The sequence below is a fragment of the Rhinopithecus roxellana genome, chromosome 1 (genome assembly GCF_007565055.1).
Source record: "Rhinopithecus roxellana isolate Shanxi Qingling chromosome 1, ASM756505v1, whole genome shotgun sequence".
NCBI lineage: Eukaryota > Metazoa > Chordata > Mammalia > Primates > Cercopithecidae > Rhinopithecus > Rhinopithecus roxellana.
The window spans coordinates 68,703,829-68,726,487 of NC_044549.1; the positions used below are offsets into that span (position 1 = coordinate 68,703,829).

The following is a 22,659-nucleotide window of genomic DNA, read 5'->3' on the forward strand; positions in this document are numbered from 1 at the left end:
AAATTAGTGCACAGCCCTAATGTGCAATGTGCGGTGAAACCTAACAGAGGAATGAGTTAGGTCAGGAGTGCAGCAGGCTGGGGAGTGTGTAACAAGTCTGGCTGACTTTAGATACCTTGCCTAAAAATTTCCCATGCAGTGTTTCAAGTAATATAAACAAATGAGGTGATTTAACTTCTAAAACTGTATTATGCTTTGAAATGCAAACTTTTAACAAATAGCTACATAAATTCCTTTTTCGATAACCATGAAAGAGGACATATTCACTTAAAATAGAAATCATACCAGGTAATAAAATGTTCAGTATGGTAATTCATTAAAGCGAGTACTAAGTATATTATTCACATGGCTATAAAAGCACCATCACTTTTCATGTGTTTATTAATTTTAGGCTCATGGGTATTAAAAGATTCTAATTTTTCTTCTCTCTCTGTCTCTCGTTTTATCCCCTTTTTTTGGTTCCATTTCATCCTTTTTTTCTGTCTACATGGAAATATGCTTACCTTGCTTTAGGTAAATACATTAATGAACACAAAAGCAAGTGAAATATTTCAGCAAATTTGTGTACATTTTATATACAATGAAACCATCTTGGAAATCCAAGAACCCCTGCCAGAAAGAAAAAGCAGAATGCCTCCTTCAGTTAGATAAAGTGCCATTATCTACTTTTTGTTGTTGTTTCTTTATTTGTAGATTTCTTGCTTAACTCTGAAACTTCCTATTTTATTATACCCTGTACCATATTTTGAAAACTCATTTATTTTCTAAGAAATCTTGGCAGAATATATGTTCTCATTTTAATTGCATAATTATCTAGAGCTGTGGAAAAGAAATGTCTTACATAAGCATCAACAAAACCATAGGTGTTGTTTTAATATGACTCACCTTGCCACGGATCTGCACATCTCAGTTACTGAGCCAAAACACAAGAATAGAATGCTATACCAGAATCAACATGACCTGCCTAATAATGCAAGTTTAATAGGACCATTATTAGTTCTGTCCCTGCTAATAATACTAGAATTATAAAGAGTTTTGTTTCCCCTTTTTGTTGTTTACAAGTTTGTCATATATGTAGAAGTCATTGTTTCTTGCTTTTCCTGACCCTCCTCCCCACCCTGGGTATAGTGAAATTATTAGGAGGTGGAGCACAGGGTATTGTTTAGCCCATGTCATAGAAAAAAGATATTTATTTGCTTACTCTGTGGTGAGTGAAGCATTTGATTCCCACTTACTGAGAAGTGCAGTGGCCATCGATGAGAAGCAGCGGCAGGGCATTGAGAATGAGCTTTATCTCTGGGTGCACTACTTTTTAACTTAGAGGCGGTTCTTCACTCTTTCATCATCACAGCTGTAATGGTTAAAAACTCTTGGGCAGCTTCCTTCACGATGGGATGGCAACACATTTTCTCTAAGAAAATATGGAGGAGGATTTGTACAGAGCAACTATGTAGAAGCCAAACTGGAACTCCCAACAACCAAACTGCTGTCAAATGAAAGAATCTCTCGTCCAGATAGCCATTATCTGATAACTGTCTCGTCTGCGTTTTCACTCTCTTTCAGAGCTGGTTTGCTCTCTTCAGGAGTTGGAATTAGCTTTTACTCATGGTGACAAGGTAATCAAGTTTTCTGTGGGTGCTCTAAGCCGTTGCATTTCTGTTCTGTTTATGTGCCTTGTTTGGCTAGAGTAGTTACTGTGCCTTTATCTCCTAGGCAACACTGACACATGATTTGATAGGAAATAGGGCCTGAGGAGTACCCTCTCCCTACTCACTAGGCAGTAGCAGCAATTCTCAGCCCTTAGAGAACAGCCTTAACTCTTCTCTGCTTTGTAAGCAGGTCTGGTACCCTCAAATAAATATGTGTGGGGGATGTGTTTCTGGGTGTGATAAATTGCTACTCTCTGTCACCTGAGATCATCCTACACAAATTGTAACAATGGCAGTGTTGGTCTGTGGGTGCACCCAAGACCACCTTCCTCACATTACACCCATTGTAGCACCCAGCTGTCTTCAGAATGCTTCAACTTCAGCAAACCTCCTTGGCTTTTCCTGTCCTTTGTTCTACTTCTGTTTGATTCCTCCTGGGGAATTTCGAGGAGACTGACTAGCAAAGCTGACTTAAAAAAAAATAGCTTAGCGTGTGAATAGATAAGAATAGTGCTTCTTGTATGACCCAAGGCAGAGAGTAGTAAGTAGTTGCCTTTGGAAGGAGACCTTCAGTCTAGCCTAAGGGATGAGTGATGCAGGATTCACTGTCTCCTTAGGAGCCGGTGAGAGTCTCAGACAGAGCAGATGCAGAAAGATGGTTGCCCAGGTTAGATCAGTGGTTCTGTTTGTGAGATGATACACGGGCTTCCTGGAGGAAATTTCCGAAAGGCTCAGGGTAGGAGCTGTGCAAGTACAGTCAGTGTGTGTGCTTGGGGTTCCCAAGGTGACAATTTTAGCAGTTGCCAAAATGAAACTGGAGCAATTGTTGTCAGGTTGAAAATCGTTGTCAGACCTGAAAAATGTGATTTTCCTTGGGGAAAAGAGAAGTAACACAAGGAACAGAGAGAGATCCATTTATTTGCTAAGAGGCACCCAGAAAAGTTTAGCTATAGTATCAACCATCTGGCCTACTCTTTTAAGTCCTGCACATCTGTTTATACCTGTAGCATATTTCTCACTAATGAAGCCTTAAAAATACGTATTAATCATTGTGAAGACATTAATTTCTGGCTTAAAAGTCTGCTTTAATGGTCTCTCTCTCTCTCTCTATATATATATATGTATATTTTTTGAGACGAAGTCTCCCTCTGTTGCCCAGGCTGGAGTGCTGTGGTGCAATCTCTGCTCGCTGCAACCTCCACCTCCCAGGTTCAAGCGATTCTCCTGCCCCAGCCTCCCAAGTAGCTGGGATTACAGGCCCCTGCCACCACGCCTGGCTAATTTTTTGGATTTTTGGTACAGATGGGGTTTCACCATGTTGGCCAGGCTTGTCTCGAATTCCTGACCTGAAGTGATGCACTTGCCTTGGCCTCCCAAATTGCTGGGATTGCAGGCATGAGCCACCACGCCCAGCCAATGGTCTCTATTATATTTCTTATATTCATTTACTCAAATATTCATTGAATCCACCTATGCATTATGCTAGGCACGGTGAAGGGTATAAAGAAAATTAGATCTGGCTACTCCTTCCATACCACCTTCCTGGGTATATGATCTGTAATTAACTACACCAATAAAGACAAGCAAACAAGCAAAACAAACACATGCTCACACAGAGACAATGTCTCTATGCTTCTGTATAGGCACAAAGGAAAAAACGAGAGGCAGGGACTTGTATTTTTTTTTTTTGCAGGGGAAGGGTTGGTTGTTTGTTTGTTTTGAGATGGAGTTTCGCTCTCGTTGCCCAGGTTGGAGTGCAATGGTGCGATCTCAGCTCACTGCAACTTCTGCCTCCTGGGTTCAAGCGATTCTCCTGCCTCAGCCTCCCGAGTAGCTGGGATTACAGGCCACCACCACGCTCAGCTAATTTTTTGTATTTTTAGTAGAGATGGAGTTTCACCACGTTAGTCAGTCTGGTCTTGAACCCCTGACCTCAGATGATCCACCTGCCTCCGCCTCCCAAAGTGCTGGGATTACAGGCATGAGGCACTGAGTGAGGCCTGTTTGTTTTTTATGGCAATAATTTAATTCTTTATAATAAATGTAAATGAAGACAGTATGACAGAACATGCTGGAAAAATTCACGAAAGTCTTTTTTAAAAAGTGAAATTAAATATGTCTGCATCCCTTAAGCAAAACAATGTGAGTTTAACCAAATAGAAATATGAATAGTAATAAAACGAAAATCATGGTTCAGTGGCTCCACCATGAACTTTGGTTAAAGGAACTTGTTAAAGGTATCAACTTCTAGAACTTGATTCTATGGAAATAATGAAAAATGTAGATCAAGATTTATACAAAAGAGAGAAAAATTCATTGTACCTTTACTTGGAATAGTAAAAGTAATATAGGAATGGTGAAGAGAAATATGTAACTGCTCAAGGTTGAAATATGTGATGTGGATGTTAAAAGGAATGTTTATCAAGAACTTTTTTTTTTCTTTTGAGACAGGGTATTGCTCTGTCACCCAGGCTGGAGTGCAGTGGCAGGATCTCGGCTCACTGCAATCTCTGCCTCCTGGGTTCAAGTGATTCTTGTGCCTCAGTCTCTGAAGTAGCTGGGATTACAGGCATGTGCCACCATGCCAGATAATTTTTGTATTTTTAGTAGGGAGAGGGTTTCACCATGTTGGCCAGGGTGGTCCCAAACTCCTAGCGTCATGTGATCCTCCCGCCTTGGCCTCCCTAAGTGCTGGGATTACAGGCAAGAGCCAATCAAGAACTTTTAATAACATGGGATATTATGAAAAAATGTAAAGTAAAAACAACAGGAGGGTATACACACATATAATTTTTTACAATCTTATTTTTGGTCAGAAGATCAGACTGATAGGAATAGTTATGTCTAAGTGGTAGTGTATTAGTCGGCTATTGCTACAGAACAAAAAACCACAGATCCCTCAGTGGTAAACTGTGATAGGCATGTATTTCTAACCCATGTGTCTGAGTTTTGACTGGGGTCTGCTTAATCTTGGGTTGGGCTCCAGATCACAGAGTGAGTTCAGATTTGTTCCAAGTATCTGCCATTCATTTGGAACCAGTGGCTACCCAGGGCATAATCTTTTTATGGTGACAGCAAAAATGCAAGAGAGCAGTACCAACTGCACAAGCACAAACCAAGCATCTGCTCATGTCACATTCCCTGACATCTCAAGAGTCTGAGCAAATTGCATGGCCAAGCCTAGACTCAAATGGATGAAGCCCAAAGTACATTCCACCATGATAAGGGTGTGGACATGGACAACTCCTAGTGGGGAGTGAAGAAATGGGACCAACAGTTCATTCTACCACAGCAGGGTTAATGTTTCTTTTACTTTTATTCTGTGTTTCTGTATTTACAAATGTTTTATTCTGTACAAATGCAGGCAGAGAAAGTTATTTTAAAAAACATTAGAGACATACAGATCAATGTAATAGAATCAAGAGTCCAAAAATAAACTCTCGCATTTAGGGTCAATCAATTTTTGACAAAAGTGTCAAGACAATTCAGCCTTTCAACAAGTGGTGCATATCCACATGCAAAAGAATGCCTCACAGCATAGACAAAAATGAATTCCAATAGGATCAGAGACCTAAAAGTAAGAGGCAAAACTATAAAATTCTTGGAAGAAAGAATAGGCATAAATCTTCATGACCTTGGATAAGGCAATGGTTTCTTTTCTTTTCCTTTTTTTTTTTTTTTTTTTTGTGAGACAGAATCCTACTCTGTCACCTAGGCTGGAGTGCAGTGCTGTGATCTCGGCTCACTGCAAACTCCCCTACCTCCAGGGTTCAAGCGATTCTCCTGCCTCAGCCTCCCGAGTAGTTGGGATTACAGGCGCGTGGCACCACACCTGGCTAAGTTTTGTATTTTTAGTATAGATGGGGTTTTGCCATGTTGGCCAGGCTGGTCTCGAACTCCTGATCTCAGGTGATACAACCGCCTTGGCTTCCCAAAGTGCTGGGATTACAGGTGTGAGCCACTGCGCCCACCCAATGGTTTCTTAAATAAGATACAAAAGCAGACACAACAAAAGAAAAAAACAGATAAACTGGATTTCACCAAAATTAAAAGATTTTGTGCTTCAAAGGATACCATCAAGAAAGTGAAAAGAGGATGCAGTGGCTCATGTCTCTAATCCCAGCACTTTGGGAAGCCAAGACAGGCAGATCACTTGAGGTCAGGAGTTTAAGACCAGCCTGGCCAACATGGTGAAACCCCGTCTCTACTAAAAAATGCAAAAACTAGCCAGGTGTGGTGGCGGGTGCCTTTAATCCCAGCTACTCAGGAGGCTGAGACAGGAGAATGGCTTGAACCTAGGAGACGGAGGTTGCAGTGAGCTGAGATCATGCCACTGCACTCCAGCCTGGGCAACAGAGCAAGACTATGTCTAAAATAAAATAAAATAAAGTGAAAAGACAAGCCACAGCATGGGAAAAATATTTGCAAAGATATATCTGACAAGGAACTTTTATTTAGAATACGTCAAAAACTCTTACAACCAAACAATAAAAAGAAAAATGACCCACTTTAGTCTGGAATACCAGCACTTCAGGAGGTTGAGATGGGAGGATAGCCTGAGCCCAGGAGTTTGAGGCTGTGGTGAGTCGTGTTCATGCCACCGTACTCCGGTCTGGGTGACAGAGCAAGACCTTTCTCAAAGAAAGAATGCAAGAAATAAAAAAGTAAAATAACCCAGTTTAAACATGGGATAAAGAATTTGAACAGACATATCTCTAGAGAAGATGTACCAACAGTCAAGATGCATAGGAACATCTGTTCAATATCATTAGTTATTGGAAATGCAAATTAAAACCACACTGAGATACCTCTTCACACCCACTTCAATGGCCGAAATGAAAAGGACGATAACAGCTGTTGATGAAGATGTGGGAACACTGGAGCCCTCACATACTGTTGCTGGGGAGGTAAAGTGAGGAGGCCGATTTGGAAAATAGCCTGGCAGTTCCTCAAAAGGTTAAATGTGGAGTTACCATACGACTCAGCAATTCCATTCCTAGGCAAATACCCACGAGAATTAAAATCATGTGTCTACATAAAAATTTATATGTGACTATTCACAGAAGAATTAGTTATAATGGCTAAAGAGTGAAAACAACCCAAATGTCCAGCAACTGATGAATAGATAAAGAATATGTGGTGTATCCATGCAATGAAATATTATTCAGCCATCAATAAAAACACTGATACTGCAACATGGATGAACCTTGAACACATGAAGTTAAGTAAAAGAAGTCAGTCACAAAAGGTCACACACTGCATGATTCCACTTATATGAAATGTCCAGAATAAGCAAATCTATAGTGATAGAAAATAGATGCATGGTTGCCTAGGGCTGCCGGGGGATGGAGGGAGTTTGGGAAAAATGAGAAGTTACTGCTAATAGGTATGAGATTTTCTTCTGAGATAATAAAAATATTTTAAATTCATTGTAGTGATGGTTGCCAACTCTGTGAATATATTAAAACCATTGACTGGTACACTTTAATAGGTGAATTTTATGATATGTAAATTATATCTCAATAAAACTGTCATTAAAAAATACCCTAGCAGGATTAGATGCCCTCACAGGATTGAAACAGAATTCTGGGTAGTTGTTAGAAAAATTCTAGTGTAAAATCAATCTGTGGAGTTATCACATGTAGCTAAAATTAAAAGCATATCTTTATTCAGTAAAGAATTTCAGTAGCATAAGCTTTTTTCAGTTCTTTAGTCCTTTTATCAGTTCTTTAGTCAGAGACCAGTTCTTTGCTCTGAAAACTAAATAAAGGAAATCAACCAGAATGTATAAAAACAATAGTAAAAACTATACAATTAAACATTATTATTACTATTATCATTATTTTGAGACGGAGTCTCTTTCTGTCACCCAGGCTGGAGTGCAATGGTGTGATCTCAGCTCACCGCAACTTCTGCCTTCTAAGTTCAAGCTATTCTCCTGCCTCAGCCTCCTGAGTAGCCAGGACTACAGGCATGCACCACCATGACTGGCTAAATTTTTTTGTATTTTTTAGAACAGATGGGGTTTTGCCATGTTGGCAAGGCTGCTCTTGAACTCCTGACCTCAGGTGGTCCGCCCACCTCGGCCTCCCAAAGTGCTGGGATTACAGGTGTGAGCCACACCTGGGCTAAACTTATGTTGTTAATGTAGGTTAATGTCCCATTTCAGTCAAAAGAGAACCTACCATTTTCCTGGGACTGTCAATTGCCTTATACACATGATCACATCACAGCCCTATAAACCTATTTTACAGATGAGTATACCGAGGCTTAGAGAATTTACATAGCACAGACTATTTGTGATGTTCTCCAAATTCACATTGCCTAGAATGGCAAAACCTTAATTCTATGATTGTCATAATTATTATTTTTACAAAACAGTACAATTGTTTAACTTGGACTATCTGATTTGATGGTGGTGAGTGGGGAATTCATCTTGAGAAACTCCTGATTATTTCAGAATAAGTCTGAATGTCATTTCATATTTGGGAAGATCACTCTCTCTCTCGTCTTTCCCTCAAGTGTGCATTAAACTGCTGCTTGTATTTGTCTACTTAACGTTATATATATATACAATTATCTATATATATAATTATATATATAAATATATATAATTAAACATATAATTATATTATATATATATATATATATATATAATTGTTTTTTGAGGGTCTCACTCTGTCTCACAGATTGGAGTGCCGTCGTGCAATCATGACTTACTGCAGTTCGACCTCCTGTGCTCAAGTGATCCTCCTGCTTCAGCCCTCCAAGTAGCTAGGACTACAGGCGCACACCACCATGCCAGGATAATTTTTATCTTTTTTGTAGAGAGAAGGTTTCGCCATATTGCCCAGGCTGGTCTCGAATTCCTAAGCTCAAGCGATAAACCCGCGTTGGCCTCCCAAAGTGCTGAGAGTACAGGCATAAGCCACCATGCCTGGCCTCATTTAAATTTTATATTATGCCAAATAATTATGTTTATATATCTGTCTCCACCACAGAGATGGCCAGGTGCAAGTGTCATATCTCCTATCTGAATGCAGATTAGACAATAGGTCTTGATTTTATCGAGCTTGGTTTTGCCAGAATTCATCCGAGTATCCAGCACACAGAGGAGGTCCTCATGCTTTAAGGAAAGAGGGTTTCAGTTTTTGTAAAAGGGAATTCCATTTGAACCTATATTTTGAAGGTAAAATATGGAGGAGAGCATCGCAAGGAAGCTGAATTAGGCTCCTCTTGATTCTGATCTGAGGCTGCTGATAATTCAGAAATTTGAAGGTGATTATTCTCAGTCTTTACCCTTGGGCCTTTGTTCTTTTAACCATTATTGAAGCCCCATCTTTTAAAATTAATGACCCAGTATGACATTTCAGAGCAGCTAAAATTGATTTGTCTATTTACTTACCTCTTTTAAATGTAAAATAAAATTGCATTTGTGTGTAAAATCCCCCAGCACCAATGAAAATTGCGATTCTACATTTGCTGAGAAATATCTCTATTTGTCCTCTGGGAGATCTTAAACTTTAGTTGCCTTCTATTAAACTTTTATGAGAACAAAACTAGCAAAGACTTTTTCTCCAAACAGGTACTTTTTGTTGTTTCAAAGAAAGAACACATTCTTGAAACAGAACTTGTTCTTTTAAATAAATTACTCAGTGTCATTTACATTGAAAAGTGAGGGTGGGGAGGGGTGTGAATAAATTGCAGAATATTAAAAATAGGTCATATTTATGTTTTTTCTGACGTGTCTAAATATTGCCTCAAATATCTTCCCCAGGAGGCCTAAAGTGCTATAATTTAAGTTTTTTGCAGAGACAGAGATACACTGTTACGCAGGTTAGTCTCAAACTCCTGGGCTCAAATGATCTTCCTGCCTTGGCCTCCTTAAATTCTAGGATTACAGGTGTGAGCCACTGTGCCCAGCCTAATTCATATTTTTATGGAAAGCATTATTTTCCCTTCACTGTCCTATTTTATTTATTTTTGAGTTGGAATCTTGCTAGGTTGCTGAGGCTGGAGTGCAGTGGTACAATCGTGACTCACGGCAGCCTCAATCTCCTGGGCTCAAGTGATCCTCCTGCCTTAGCCTCCCAAGGAGCTGGGACTACAGACTTGTGCCACCAGACCTGGCTGATTTTTTAAAAAATCTATTTTTAGTAGAGACAAGGTCTGGCTGTGTTGCCTGGGCTGGTCTCTAATTCCTTAGCTCAAGTGATCCTCCAACTTTGGCCTCCCAAAGTGCTAGGATTGCAGGTGTGAGCCACTGCACCCAGCCTAATTCATATTTTTATGGAAAGCATTATTCTTCCTTCTCTCTCCTATTTTAAAATATAAGTGCACTGGGAACAGTGATATATTAGCGAAGGCTGATGTGGAGGGGACAGTCCTGGAGTAAATCCTGGTGGGCAGTGGCAAACTCCATCAGAAAGGTCTCACCCTGCTTTTTGATGGGTCTACCTCTACTCAGCTGTGGGTTTTCATTTGAAATTGAACTACCTGTGGCTCATGCCTGTAATCCCAGCACTTTGGGAGGCTAAGGTGGGTGGATCACCTAAGGTCAGGAGTTCCAGACCAGCCTGGCCAACATGATGAAACCTCATCTCTACTAAAAATACAAAAATTAGTGGGGTGTGGTGGTGGGTGCCTATAACCCCAGCTACTCTAGAGGCTGACGCAGGAGAAACGCTTAAACTCGGGAGGCAGAGTTTGCAGTGATCTGAGATCACACCACTGCACTCTAGCCTGGGAGACAGAGTGAAACTCCATGTTAAAAAAAAAAAAAAGTAAAATAAAAAATTAAATGAAGAAATGAAATTGAACTACCTGCCTAAAACCCAGAAAGGGGGGTAAATAGAGAAAGTATTCAGCATTGAGGCCGATGCAGTTAATGCTAAGTCGAGCCATCAATGCTTTTTGACATCATTTTCCTTGATAGTCCTGTTATCTTTTCATCCACTAAGTTACTAAAGCTCAGGCTCAGAGGTTGTGGTAGGCAGTCCTGTGGACCCATTTTAGACTTCTGATCTCCAGGACTATGAGATGATACAGTAATGTGATTTTAAGCCATGAAGTTTGTGGTAATTTGTCACAGCAGCCATAGGAAATGAATGCAGGGGTCATGGGTGATTTCCTCTTTTCCTCATGTCTCATTCCATTCCACCCTCATAGCCTTCCAGTTTGACTCTAGTATCCACTCACTTCTCTTCCCCGCTGTGGTAACCCTCCTGGGCACAACTGCCCCAGCCTCTTGCCTGGGCTCCCCATTTTCATGCTGCAGTCTGCCTGATTGCAGGAAAGCACAAATAGGTTTATGAAAACCCCTGCTTTGAAAAACCTTTAATGTTTTGCTATTGCCATTAAAATTAAATCCAAATGTCATCCCGAGAAGCACCCAGCACTGCATGCTCTAGTCCCTGCCTTCTTCTCCAGCCTTATCAGTGTTCAATGGTGGTTTTGAGGCAGAATGTCTGGGTTCAAATTCTGCTTGTGCCACTTACTCTCTGTAGGACCTTAGACAAATAAACCTCTCTATGCCTCAGTTTCCTCTTCTATAAAGTACCTAATTGGATGTTTGTGAAGATTAAACAAGTTAATCGAAATAAAATGCCTGGCACTGTTCTAAACACAATACAATTGGTAGGAAGCCTTATTCTTACCCATGCCACTGGCAAATCATGAGCATTGAAACATCTGGTGAATGAATGAGTGCATAAATGAATGGAAGTAATGTTACATTTACAACTTCTCTCTGTGTTCCACTGCTTCTCTCTCCAGTGTGCAGAATGAATCAGTGTCACAGACACACAGTCAAAATTTAGATAAACCAAGAGACATACAAAGATATACAAACAACAGGATCTAAGATCTGGTTTGCTATGAAGAAAGATGGAAACCCTTTGAGGCAATTGCTAAACTCTTGAGGGCATCTCTAGTAAGCACTGAAGGACACTCAAACTAGCATTCAGACCTAACATTGGTGTATCTAAGAAATATTGATATATATTTCTAAGCTGCTCTTACCTTACTTTTCTGAATTTTTTTTTTTTTTTTTTTTTTTTTTTTCTGAGACAGAGTCTCACTCTATCACCCAGGCTGGAGTGCAGTGGTGGGATATGGGCTCACTACAACCTCTGCCTCCCACGTTTGAGCGATTCTCTTGCTTCAGCCTCCCAAGTAGCTGGGATTTCAGGCATGTGCCATCATGCCCAGATAGTTTTTGTATTATTATTCTTTTTTTTTAGTAGAAACAGAGTTTCACCAAGTTGGCCAGGCTGGTCTTGAACTCCTGGCCTCAAGTGATCTGCATGTCTCAGCCTCCCAAATTGCTGGGATTACAGGTGTGAGCCACCACTCGTGGCCTCCTGAATTTATTTAATAATGTGTAGCCTTCTAACTGAAGAATAATATTCATGACTGTGGTGTTTCCCTAGAAAGGTGTGAACTTGCCAGATGCTAACAGTACTCCATGTCTATGGTATTTACTTTTGGGTATGTCCTACAGAAAGAGAATATTTCCAGTAGGATTTCTGTGCAGTAAACGTCAGTTCCTTTGCAGATAAAGTTTTCTTTCCTTTAGGATGGGTGTATATTAGGAGATAATAGAAAATGTCTTGTGTGGGAGAGAGGAGTTTGAGATTGCTTTGGTTGTCTTTACCATGTCCTAAGGTGTTGAACTGGGCATTCTGTCCAGAGTTCTTTCCCCCTTTAGTTTAATGGCCTCAAAGTTCTGTCCTGCTTTCATAGGTACATGCTTCAATAATTGAATTAAGCTTCATATTCTTAATTTTTTTTGCTAATATATAAAAATGTAATTACTTTTGGGGGGAGGTTTATTGAGCTATAATTTATAAGCAGGGAAGTTTACCTTTTAAATGTACTTGGTATGGTTTGGGTCTTTGTCCCCATTCAAATCTCTCATCAAATTGTAATCTCCAGTATTGGAGGTGGGGCCTGGTGGGAAATGACTGGATCATGGGGGTGGATTTCCCCTTTAGTGCTGTTCTCCTGATAGTGAGTTGCAGTGAGATCTGGCAATTTACAAGTGGGTAGTATCTCCCCACCACCCCTTTTTCCTGCTCTGGCCATGTCCTGATAGTGAGTTGCAGTGAGATCTGGCAATTTACAAGTATGTAGTACCTCCCCACCACCCCTTTTTCCTGCTCTGGCCATGTAAGAGGAGTCTACTTCCCCTTCACCTTCCACCATGACTGCAGGTTTCTGGAGGCGTCCCCAGCCATGCTTCCTGTACAGCCTACCAAACCATGAGCCAATTAAACCTCTTTTCTTTATGAATTACCCAGTCTCAAGTATTTCTTTATAGCAGTGTGAGAATGGACTAATACAATACTGTTCTATGCATTATGGCAAATACAGAGTTATTTAATCACCACTATAATCAAAACATAGAACAATTCTCTCCCCTCACTATTCTCATGCGCTTTTGTATTAAATACCTCCTCCCATCTTGAGCCCCCTGGCAATAACTGATCTGTTTTTTGTCTCTAGAGTTTTCCCTTTTTCTTTTTTTTTTTTTTTTTTTTTGAGATGGAGTCTCGCCCTGTCGCCCAGGCTGGAGTGCAATGGTATGATCTCAGCTCACAGCAACCCCCGCCTCCCTGATTCAATCGATTCTTCTGCCTCAGCCTCCCGAGTAGCTGAGATTACAGACACCTGCCACCATGCCCAGCTAATTTTTGTATTTTTTTTGTGGAGACGGGGTTTCACCATGTTGGCCAGGCTGGTCTTGAACTCCTGGCCTCGTGATCCGCCCACCTCAGCCTCCCAAAGTGCTGGGATTACAGGCATGAGCCACTGCACCCAACCTATAGTTTTGCCTTTTCTGGGTGTCTTATGAATGGAGTCTATTATATGCAGCCTCTTGAAAGTGGCTTTCTTCACTTGAGACTCAGATGTGTTGCTGTGTGTATCAGAAGTTTGTTCTTTCATCTTGTTCAGTAGTATTCCATTGTACGGATATGCTCCAGGTTGCTTATCCATTCATCTGCTGGAAGAAATTTGGGTTATTTCCAGTTTGGAATAATTTGTGACTATACCACTCAACACATTTTAGTGTGACCATAAGTTTTTATTTCTCTCAGGTAAATATCTAGGAGTGGATTGCTGGGCCATAAGGTATATGTATAGCTAGTCTTATCAGACACCAGTAAACTGTTTACCAAAGTGACTGGGCCAGTTTGTGTTCCCACCCACAGTGTATGAGAGTTGCAGTTGCTCTCCATCCTCATCAGCATTTGCTATTTCCAGGTTTTTCGATTTTAGACATTCTAATGGATATATAAAGGTATCTCATTGTTGGCCAGGCATGGTGGCTCATGCCTGTAATCCCAGCACTTTGGGAGGCTGAGGCAGCAGATCACAAGGTCAGGAGTTCTAGACCAGCCTGGCCAACATAGTGAAACCCTGTCTCTACTAAAAATACAAAAATTAGCCATGTGTGGTGCTACATGCCTGTAATCCCAACTACTCAGAAGGCTGAGGCAGGAGACTGCTTGAACCCGGCAGGTGTAGGTTGCAGTGAGCCGAGACCATGCCATTGCACTCCAGCCTAGGAAAAAGAGTGAGACTCCATCTTAAAAAAACCAAAAGGTATCTCATTGTTGTATAATTTGTATTCCCCTAGTGATTTTATATATTATGTTATATTATATTATTATTTTAGACAAGGTCTCACTCTGTTGTCCAGGCTGGAATGCAGTGGTGTAATCACAGCTCAATGCAGCCTGGACCTCCTGGGTTTGAAGTGTTTCTCCCACTTCAGCCTCCTGAGTAACTGGGAATACGGGCACACAACACCAACCCTGGCTATTAAAAAAAAAAAAATTATAGAGAAAGGGTCTCATTATATTTCCCAGGCTGGTCTCAAACTCCTGGGCTCAAGCAATCCTCCCACCTTCACTTCCCAAAGTGTTGGGATTACAGGCAAGGGCCACCATATCTGGCCTCTTAGTGATTGATGATGTTGAGTATCTTTACATATGTTTGGTTGCTAACCATATAGCTTCTCTTATTACACTTATTTCTTCATATGTGATATATATTTTTACATAGTATATTTTCGCTGATCGTATATAAAAAGAGAATTGATTTATGTATATTAAGCTGGTATCCTGAGACCTTCCTAAATTTGCTTGTTAGTTCTAGTAGTTTTGTCAGTTCCTATGATTTCTGTGTAAAAACACCATCATGTCATCTTAAAATAGGGACAATTTTACTTCCTTCTGAATTGTTACACTTTCCATATCTTTTTCTTGCTGTGTTAATGGTTATAGACAAATGTTGAGAAAAAGTGGTAAGATGGGGCATCCTTGCCTTGTTCCTGATATGAGGGGGTGAGTGTTCAATATATTACCATTAAGTCTGATATTGGCTATGGATTTTTCACAAATGGCCTTTACCATATTAAGGAAGTCCCTTCTAATCTTATTTTTTTGGCAGTTTTTGAGTAGGGATTGAATTTTAAGTGGTCTTTCTACATTTATTGTGATGATGACAGTTTTTCTTTTTCAGTTAATATGGTGAATTACGTTGACTGGTTTTAGATCATTAAATCCACCTTGCATTCCTTGCATTTGGGATAAACCCAAATTGATCATGATGTATTATCTTTCTATATACTGTTGGATTCAATTTGCTGACATTTTATTAAAGTTTTTTTGTTTCTATGGTCATGTGGTCTATTAAGCTGTACATTAATTTTTTTTTTTTTTTTGTAGCACTGATTTTATGTCATTTGGGTTATGCTGGCCTCAAAAGGAGAGGAAAACTGTTTCCTCCTCTGTTTTCTTTTTTTTTTTTTTTTTTTTTTTTTTTTTTGAGGCGGAGTCTTGCTCTGTCGCCCAGGCTGGAGTGCACCTCCTCTGTTTTCTAAACAAATTTGCACAAGACTGGAGTTCTTTCTTTCTTATATGTTTGATAAATTTGACCACTGAAACCATCTGGGCCTGGAATTCTCTTTGTGGGAAGTCTGATGAACAACATTCAATTTCTTTAAACATGAAGAGCTATTCAGATTTTTAAATTCTACCCTATTTCAGCTCTGATAAATTCTTTTTTATAGAATTGGTGCATTGCATCTACACTGTCAAATTAATTGGCATAAAATTGTTTATAATATCTCCTACTAATGTCTATATGATCTGTAGTAATATCCCTGTTTTCATTTCATTTTCTTGGCCAGTACAGTAGGAATTCTCTTACTTTGTCTCTTTCTCCTCTCTCTCTCTCCAGTTGGCCTTCCATAGCCATGGGTTCTCCATCAGTGGATTCAACCAGTCACAGGTCAAAATATTAAGTAAGGCTGGGCACAGTGGCTCACATCTGTAATCCCAGCACTTTGGGAGGCTGAGGTGGGTGGGTCACCTGAGGTCAGCAGTTCAAGACCAGCCTGACTAACATAGTAAAACCCTGTCTCTACTAAAAACACAAAAATTAGCCAGGTGTGGTGGCAGGCACCTGTAATCCCAGCTACTCAGGAGGCTGAGGCAGAAGAATCACTTGAAACTGGAAGGCGGAGGTTTCAGTGAGCTGAGATCGTGCCACTGCACTCCAGCCTGGGTGACAGAGTGAAACTCCATCTCAAAAAAAAAAAAAAAAATTTTTTTAAATAGCAATTAAAAAATACAAAAAGCAATATAGCATAACAACTGTTTACATAGCATTTATAGTATATCAGGTATTATAAATAATCTAGAAATGATTTAAAGTATACTACATGTCATGCACGTCCATGTGAAGAGACCACCAAATAGACTTTGTGTGAGCAATAAAGCTTTTTAATCACCTGGGCGCAGGTGGGCTGAATCTGAAAAGACAGTCAGCAAAGGGAGATAGGGGTGGGGCCGTTTTATAGGATTTGGGTAGGTAAAGAAAAATTATGGTCAAAGGGGGTTGTTCTCTGGCGGGCAGGAGTGGGGGGTCACAAGTGCTCAGTGGGGGAACTTTTGAGTCAGGATGAGCCAGGAAAAGGAATTTCACAAGGTAATGTCATCAGTTAAGGCAGGAGCGGGCCATTTTCACTTCTTCTGTGGTGGAATGTCATCAGTTAAGGCAGGAACCAGCCATCTGGATGTGTACGTGCAAGTCACAGGGAATATGATGGCTTAGCTTTGGCTCAGAGGCCTGACATTCTTATCTTCTTATATTAATAAGAAAAATTAAACAAAATAGTGTTGAAGGGTTGGGGCGGTGAAAATTTTTGGGGGGTGGTATGGAGAGATAATGGGCAATGTTTCTCAGGGCTGCTTCAAGAGGGATTAGGGGCGGCGTGGGAACCTAGAGTGGGAGAGATTAAGCTGAAGGAAGTTTTTGTGGTAAGAGGCGATACTGTGGGGTGGTTAGAAGGAGCATTTGTCATATAGAATGATTGGTGATGGCCTGGATGTGGTTTTGTCTAAGTTGAAAAACTAAATGGGGCCGGGCGCGGTGGCTCAAGCCTGTAATCCCAGCGCTTTGGGAGGCCGAGACGGGCGGATCACGAGGTCAGAAGATCGAGACCATCCTGGCTAACATGGTGAAACCCCGTCTCTACTAAAAAATACAAAAAACTAGCCGGGTGAGGTGGCGGGCGCCTGTAGTCCCAGCTACTCGGGAGGCTGAGGCAGGAGAATGGCGTAAACCCGGGAGGCGGAGCTTGCAGTGAGCTGAGATCCGGCCACTGCACTCCAGCCCGGGCGACAGAGCGAGACTCCGTCTCAAAAAAAAAAAAAAAAAAAAAAAAAAAAAAAGAAAAACTAAATGGAAGACACAAGGTCCGAATAAGAGGAGAAAAAACAGGTATTAAAGGACTAAGAATTGGGAGGACATAGGACATCCAATTAGAGAGAGTCTAAGGGGGTTCAGTGTAATTACTTGCTTGGTTGGTGACTTTTTAGGCTCTATCCAAGTTTTTGGGGTACAGTTCAAGTTGGGCTGGTGTCTGGAATGAGACTGGGACCTAATAAAGAGGAGTGTCCACACAGGAGCTCACATGGGCTGGAACCTGTAGTGCTCCGAGGACAGGCCTGAATTCTGAAGGGAAAGTGGTAAAAGTATTGTCTAGTCCTTTTTAAGTTGGTAACTGAGCTTGGTGAGGTGTGTTTTTAAAAGACCATTAGTCCATTCTACTTTTCCTGAAAATTGAGGACGGTAAAGGATATAAAGGTTTCACTGAATACCAAGAGCCTGAAAAACTGCTTGGGTGATTTGACTAATAAAGGCCGGTCTGCTATTGGACTGTATAGAGGTGGGAAGGCTAAACCGAGGAATTATGTCTGACAGAAGGGAAGAAATGACTGCAGTGGCCTTCTCAGACCCTGTGGGAAAGGCCTCTACCTATCCAGTGAAAGTGTCAACCTAGACCAAGAGGTATTTTAGTTTCCTGACTGGAGACGTGTGAGTAAAGTCAATTTGCCAGTCCTGGGCGGGGGCAAAACCTTGAGCTTGATGTGTAGGGAAGGGAGGGGGCTTGGGAAATTCTTGAGTAGTAGAATAGCAGGTGGAACACTGAGAAGTGATTTCCTTGAGGACAGATTTCCACGATGGAAAGGAAATGAGAGGTTCTAAGAGACGGGCTAGTGGCTTGTAACCTACATGCAAGAGGTTATGAAATGATGACAGTAGAATGGGCCTGTGAGGGGGAAGGAGATATTTTCCTTGGTCTAAGAACCATTTGCCTTGTGTGGGAAGAGATTGATAGGTGGAAGTTTCAGCGGGGGAGTAGGTGGGGGTGACTAATGTGAAGGATAAAAACTGACTGTGAGGGACAAAAGTTGGAATTCTAACTGCATTTTTAGCTAACTTATCAGCATAAGCATTTTTCTGAGCAATGGGATCTGATGCCTTTTGATGGCCCTTGCAGTGAATGACTCTAGCTTCCTTTGGAAGTAAAGCGGCTTTGAGAAGCATCTTTATTAAAGAGGCATTAATGATGGAGGACCTTTGCATAGTGAGGAAATCTCTTTCAGCCTATATAACAGCATGGTGGTGCAGAATATGGAAGGCATATTTAGTTAGTATAAATACTGATGCGTGGTCTTTTTGCAAGAGTGAGGGCCTAAGTTAAGGCAACTAGGGCTTGCTAAGAGGTAGTGGAGGGTGGCAGAGCAGTAGCCTCAATGATAGATATGGAAGATACTATTGCATAGCCTGCCTTTGCTGGTGAGTGGTGATTAGGCCTGGTGGCACTGCCATCAATAAACTAAATGTGATCAGGGTGAGGAACAGGGAAGAAGAAAATATGGGGAAATGGGGTGAATGTCAGGTGGATCAGAGAGATGTAGTCATAAGGGTCAGGTGTGGTATCTGGAATAATGTGAGAGGCCGGATTGAAGTCCAGGCCAGGAACAAGGGTAACTGAGACTCAACAAAGAGTGAGTATAGCTGAAGGAGTCAGGGAGCAGAAAGTATATGCATCACGTGGGAGGAAGAAAATAGATTTTGGAAGTTATGAGAACTGTAGAGAGTGAGTTGAGCATAGTTTGTGATTTTTAGGCCTCTAAAAGTATTAAGGCAGCGGCAGCTGCTGCACACAGATATGAGGGCTAGGCTAAAACAGTAAGTTCAAGTTGTCTGGACAGAAAGGCTACAGGACGCAGTCCTGGCTCTTGTGTAAGAATTCTGACCTTACTAACTATGCCTAAGAAGGAAAGGAGTTGTTTTGTAGAAGGGATTGGGGTTAGGGAGAATCGCTGGACACGATCAGCAGGGAGAGCACATGTGTTTTTATGAGAATTATGCCGAGATAGGTAACAGATGAGGAAGAAATTTGGGCTTGACTGAAGTAATGCGGGCTGTCTGTAAATCCTTGCGGCAGTACAGCCCAGGTAATTTGCTAAGCCTGATGGGTGTCAGAGTCAGTCCAAGTGAAAGCGAAGAGAGGCTGGGATGAAGGGTACAAAGGAATAGTGAAGTTATGTTTGAGATCTAGAACAGAATAATGGGTTGTGAAGGGAGGTATTGAGTATAGGAGAGTATATGGGTTTGGCACCATGAGGTGGATAGGAAAACAATTTGATTGATAAGGCGCAGATCCTGAACTAACCTGTAAGCCTTGTCTGGTTTTAGGACAGGTAAAATGGGGGAATTGTAAGGGGAGTTTACAGGCTTTAAAAAGCCATGCTCTAATAGGTGAGTGATAACAGGCTTTAATCCTTTTAAAGCGTGCTGTGGGATGGGATATTGGCATTGAGTGGGGTAAGGGTGATTAAGTTTTAATGAGATGGTAAGGGGTGTATGATTGGTCTCTAAGGAGGAAGTAGAGGTATCTGATACTTGTGAAGTATCAGGTATCTGATACTTGTGAAGGGTGAAGGTGGGGAGACACAAGGGGAGGAGGCGAAGGAGGCTTTCAACTAGGGGAAAAGGTGGCAATGAGGTGTGGCTGTAACCTAGGAATAGTCAGGGAAGCAGATAATTTAGTTAAAATGTCTTGGCCTAATAAGGGAACCGGGCAGGTGGGGATAACTAAAAAGGAGTGCATTAAAGAATGTTGTCCAAGTTGGCATCAGAGTTGGGGAATTATAAGAGGTTTAGAAACTTGGCCATCAATACCCACAACAGTTACGGAGGCAAGGGAAACAGGCCTTTGAAAAGAAGGTAATGTGGAGTGGGTAGCCTCGGTATTGATTACCTTCCACTGTGACAGTTACCTAGAGCATCTGGGATGGTCCTGTAGGCTTCCGAGGTGATCAGGCAGTGTCAGTCTTCAGCTGCTAAGTCGAGAAGATCTGGGAAGGAGTCGAGAGCCTTGGGCTAGAGTTCCAGGGGCTCTGCAAGTGGCTGCCAGGTGAGTTGAACAGTCCTATTTTCAGTGAGGTCTCGCACAGATGGGACATGGTTTAGGAGGAATTCTGGACTGCAGACATTCCTTGGCCTAGTGGCCAGATTTCTGGCACTTGAAGCAAGCTCCTGGCGGAGGATGCTCTGGAGGAACCTCTGGCAGCTGCGGTTCAGGCGTTTGGAGTTCTTGTGTGCTGGAGATGTGACTGGGATTTCTCTCACAGTGGAGGCAAGGAATTGCAACTCAGATATACATTGCTACTTGGCTGCCTCTACTTTATTATTATACACCTTGAAGGCGAGATTAAGTCCTGTTGTGGGGTTTGAGGGCTGGAATTTAATGTTTTGGGTTTTATTTAATGTTGGGAGCAGATTGGGTAATAAAATGTATATTGAGAATAAGACGGCCTTTTGACCTTTTAGGGTCTAGGGCTGTAAAGTGTCTCAGGGTTGCTGCTAAACGAGTCATTAACTGGGCTGGGTTTTTCATATTTGATGAAAAAGAGCCTAAACGCTAACTGATTTGGGAGAGGTCGGATAAAGAAAAAGGAGCATTAACCTTGACTATGTCTTTAGCTCTAGTCACCTTTTTAAGAGGAAATTGCTGGGCAGGTGGGGGAGGGCTAGTCGTGGAACAAACTGTAAGCTAAACAGGGTGTGAGGATGGGAGGTGATTATAGGGTAGGGGAGCAGAGGCTGATGAAAAATTGGGACCTAGCTCAGCCTGGTGAGGACGGGAGAGGTCAGATGGGTCTGTAGAAAAGGAAGATCAGAAAGACTCAGCGACACTTGGGGTTGGGACTGAGGGGACAGGCGGGAGGGAAAGAAGAAAGATTTGGAACGAGTTGCATTGGTAACAGAGACTAAGGAGGGACTGATGTGTAAAAGAATGCCTGGACGTCAGGCACCTCAGACTGTTTGCCCACTTTATGACAAGAATTATTTAGATCTTGTAGGATGGAAAAATCGAAAGTGCTGTTTTCTGGCTATTTGGAATTACTGTTGAGTTTGTATTGGGGTCAAGCGGCACTGTAGAAGAAAAAAAGGCATTTAGGTTTTAGGTCAGGTGTGAGTTGAAGAGGTTTTAAGTTCTTGAGAACACAGGCTAAGGGAGAAGAAGGAAGAGTGGAGGGTGTTGCCCATAGTGAAGGAGGCAAGCCTAGAGAAAAGAGAGAGTAAAGACACGGAGAGAAGGGGTCGGGGGGTTCTTGCCCTCCAGAAACGCGGGAAAGGGGTTGGGACACAGAGATTAGGGGTCAGGGGGTTCTTGCCCTCCAGAAAAGTGGGAAAGGGGTCGGAAGGTTCTTGCCTCCCAGAAACGCAGAGAAGGGGTAGAGACAGGGAGAGAAGGGGTTGGGGAGGTTCTCGCCTCCCAGAAAAGTGGTACTTGCCGCTAAGGGTGAAGGACCAAGGCAGGCATCCCTGCATGGTCAGACACCTCTGAAATGTGGGTGAATAATCAGGCAGGCATCCCCGTGTGATTTAAACACCAAGGGAAGACTGTCTTCCAGAGTCCGTGACTGGCGCTGGAGTTTTGGGTCCATGGATAAAAACGTGTCTCCTTTGTCTCTACTAGAAAAGGAAAGAAACTGAAATTAAGAGAAGGGAGAGATTGAAGTATGGCGCCAAGATTGAAAGGAGAAAGAGGTTGAGGGATAGTGAGAGAGGTCGGAGAAGAGAGCAAAAAGAGGCCGCTTACTGGATTTAAAATTGGTGAGATGTTCCTTGGGCTGGTCGGTCTGAGGACCCAAGGTCGTAGGTGGATCTTTCCCACGGAGCAAAGAGCAGGAGGACAGGGGATTGATCTCCCAAGGGAGGTCCTCTGCTCTGAGTCACAGCACCAAAATGTCATGCGTGTCCATGTGAAGGGACCACCAAACAGGCTTTGTGTGAGCAATAAAGCTTTTTAATCACCTGGGTGCAGGCGGGCTGAGTCCGAAGAGTCAGTGAAGGGAGATAGGGTTGGGGTCATTTTATAGGATTTGGGTAGGTAAAGGAAAGTTACATTCAAAGGGGGTCGTTCTCTGGCAGGCAGGGGTGGGGGGGGGGGTGACAAGGTGCTCAGTGGGGGAGCTTTTGAGCCAGGATAAGCCAGGAAAAGGAATTTCACAAGGTACTGTCATCAGTTAAGGCAGGAATGGGCCATTTTCACTTCTTTTGTGGTGGAATGTCATCAGTTAAGGCAGGCACCAGCCATCTGGATGTGTACCTGCAGGTCACAGGGGATCTGATGGCT

General features: G+C 42.0%; 1 protein-coding gene across 4 annotated transcripts in view; it reads right to left on the minus strand.

The window, feature by feature from the left end:
- Positions 1-1,667, minus strand: part of IL5RA (interleukin 5 receptor subunit alpha) — a 61,302-nt gene extending 59,635 nt beyond the window's left edge. For all 4 annotated transcript variants that reach the window (XR_004054308.1, XM_030920935.1, XM_010357145.2 and 1 more), the window contains exon 1: positions 1,236-1,667. The gene's annotated coding sequence lies outside the window, so the exon portion shown is untranslated. The remainder of the gene's footprint in view (positions 1-1,235) is intronic.
- Positions 1,668-22,659: the final 20,992 nt, after the last annotated feature.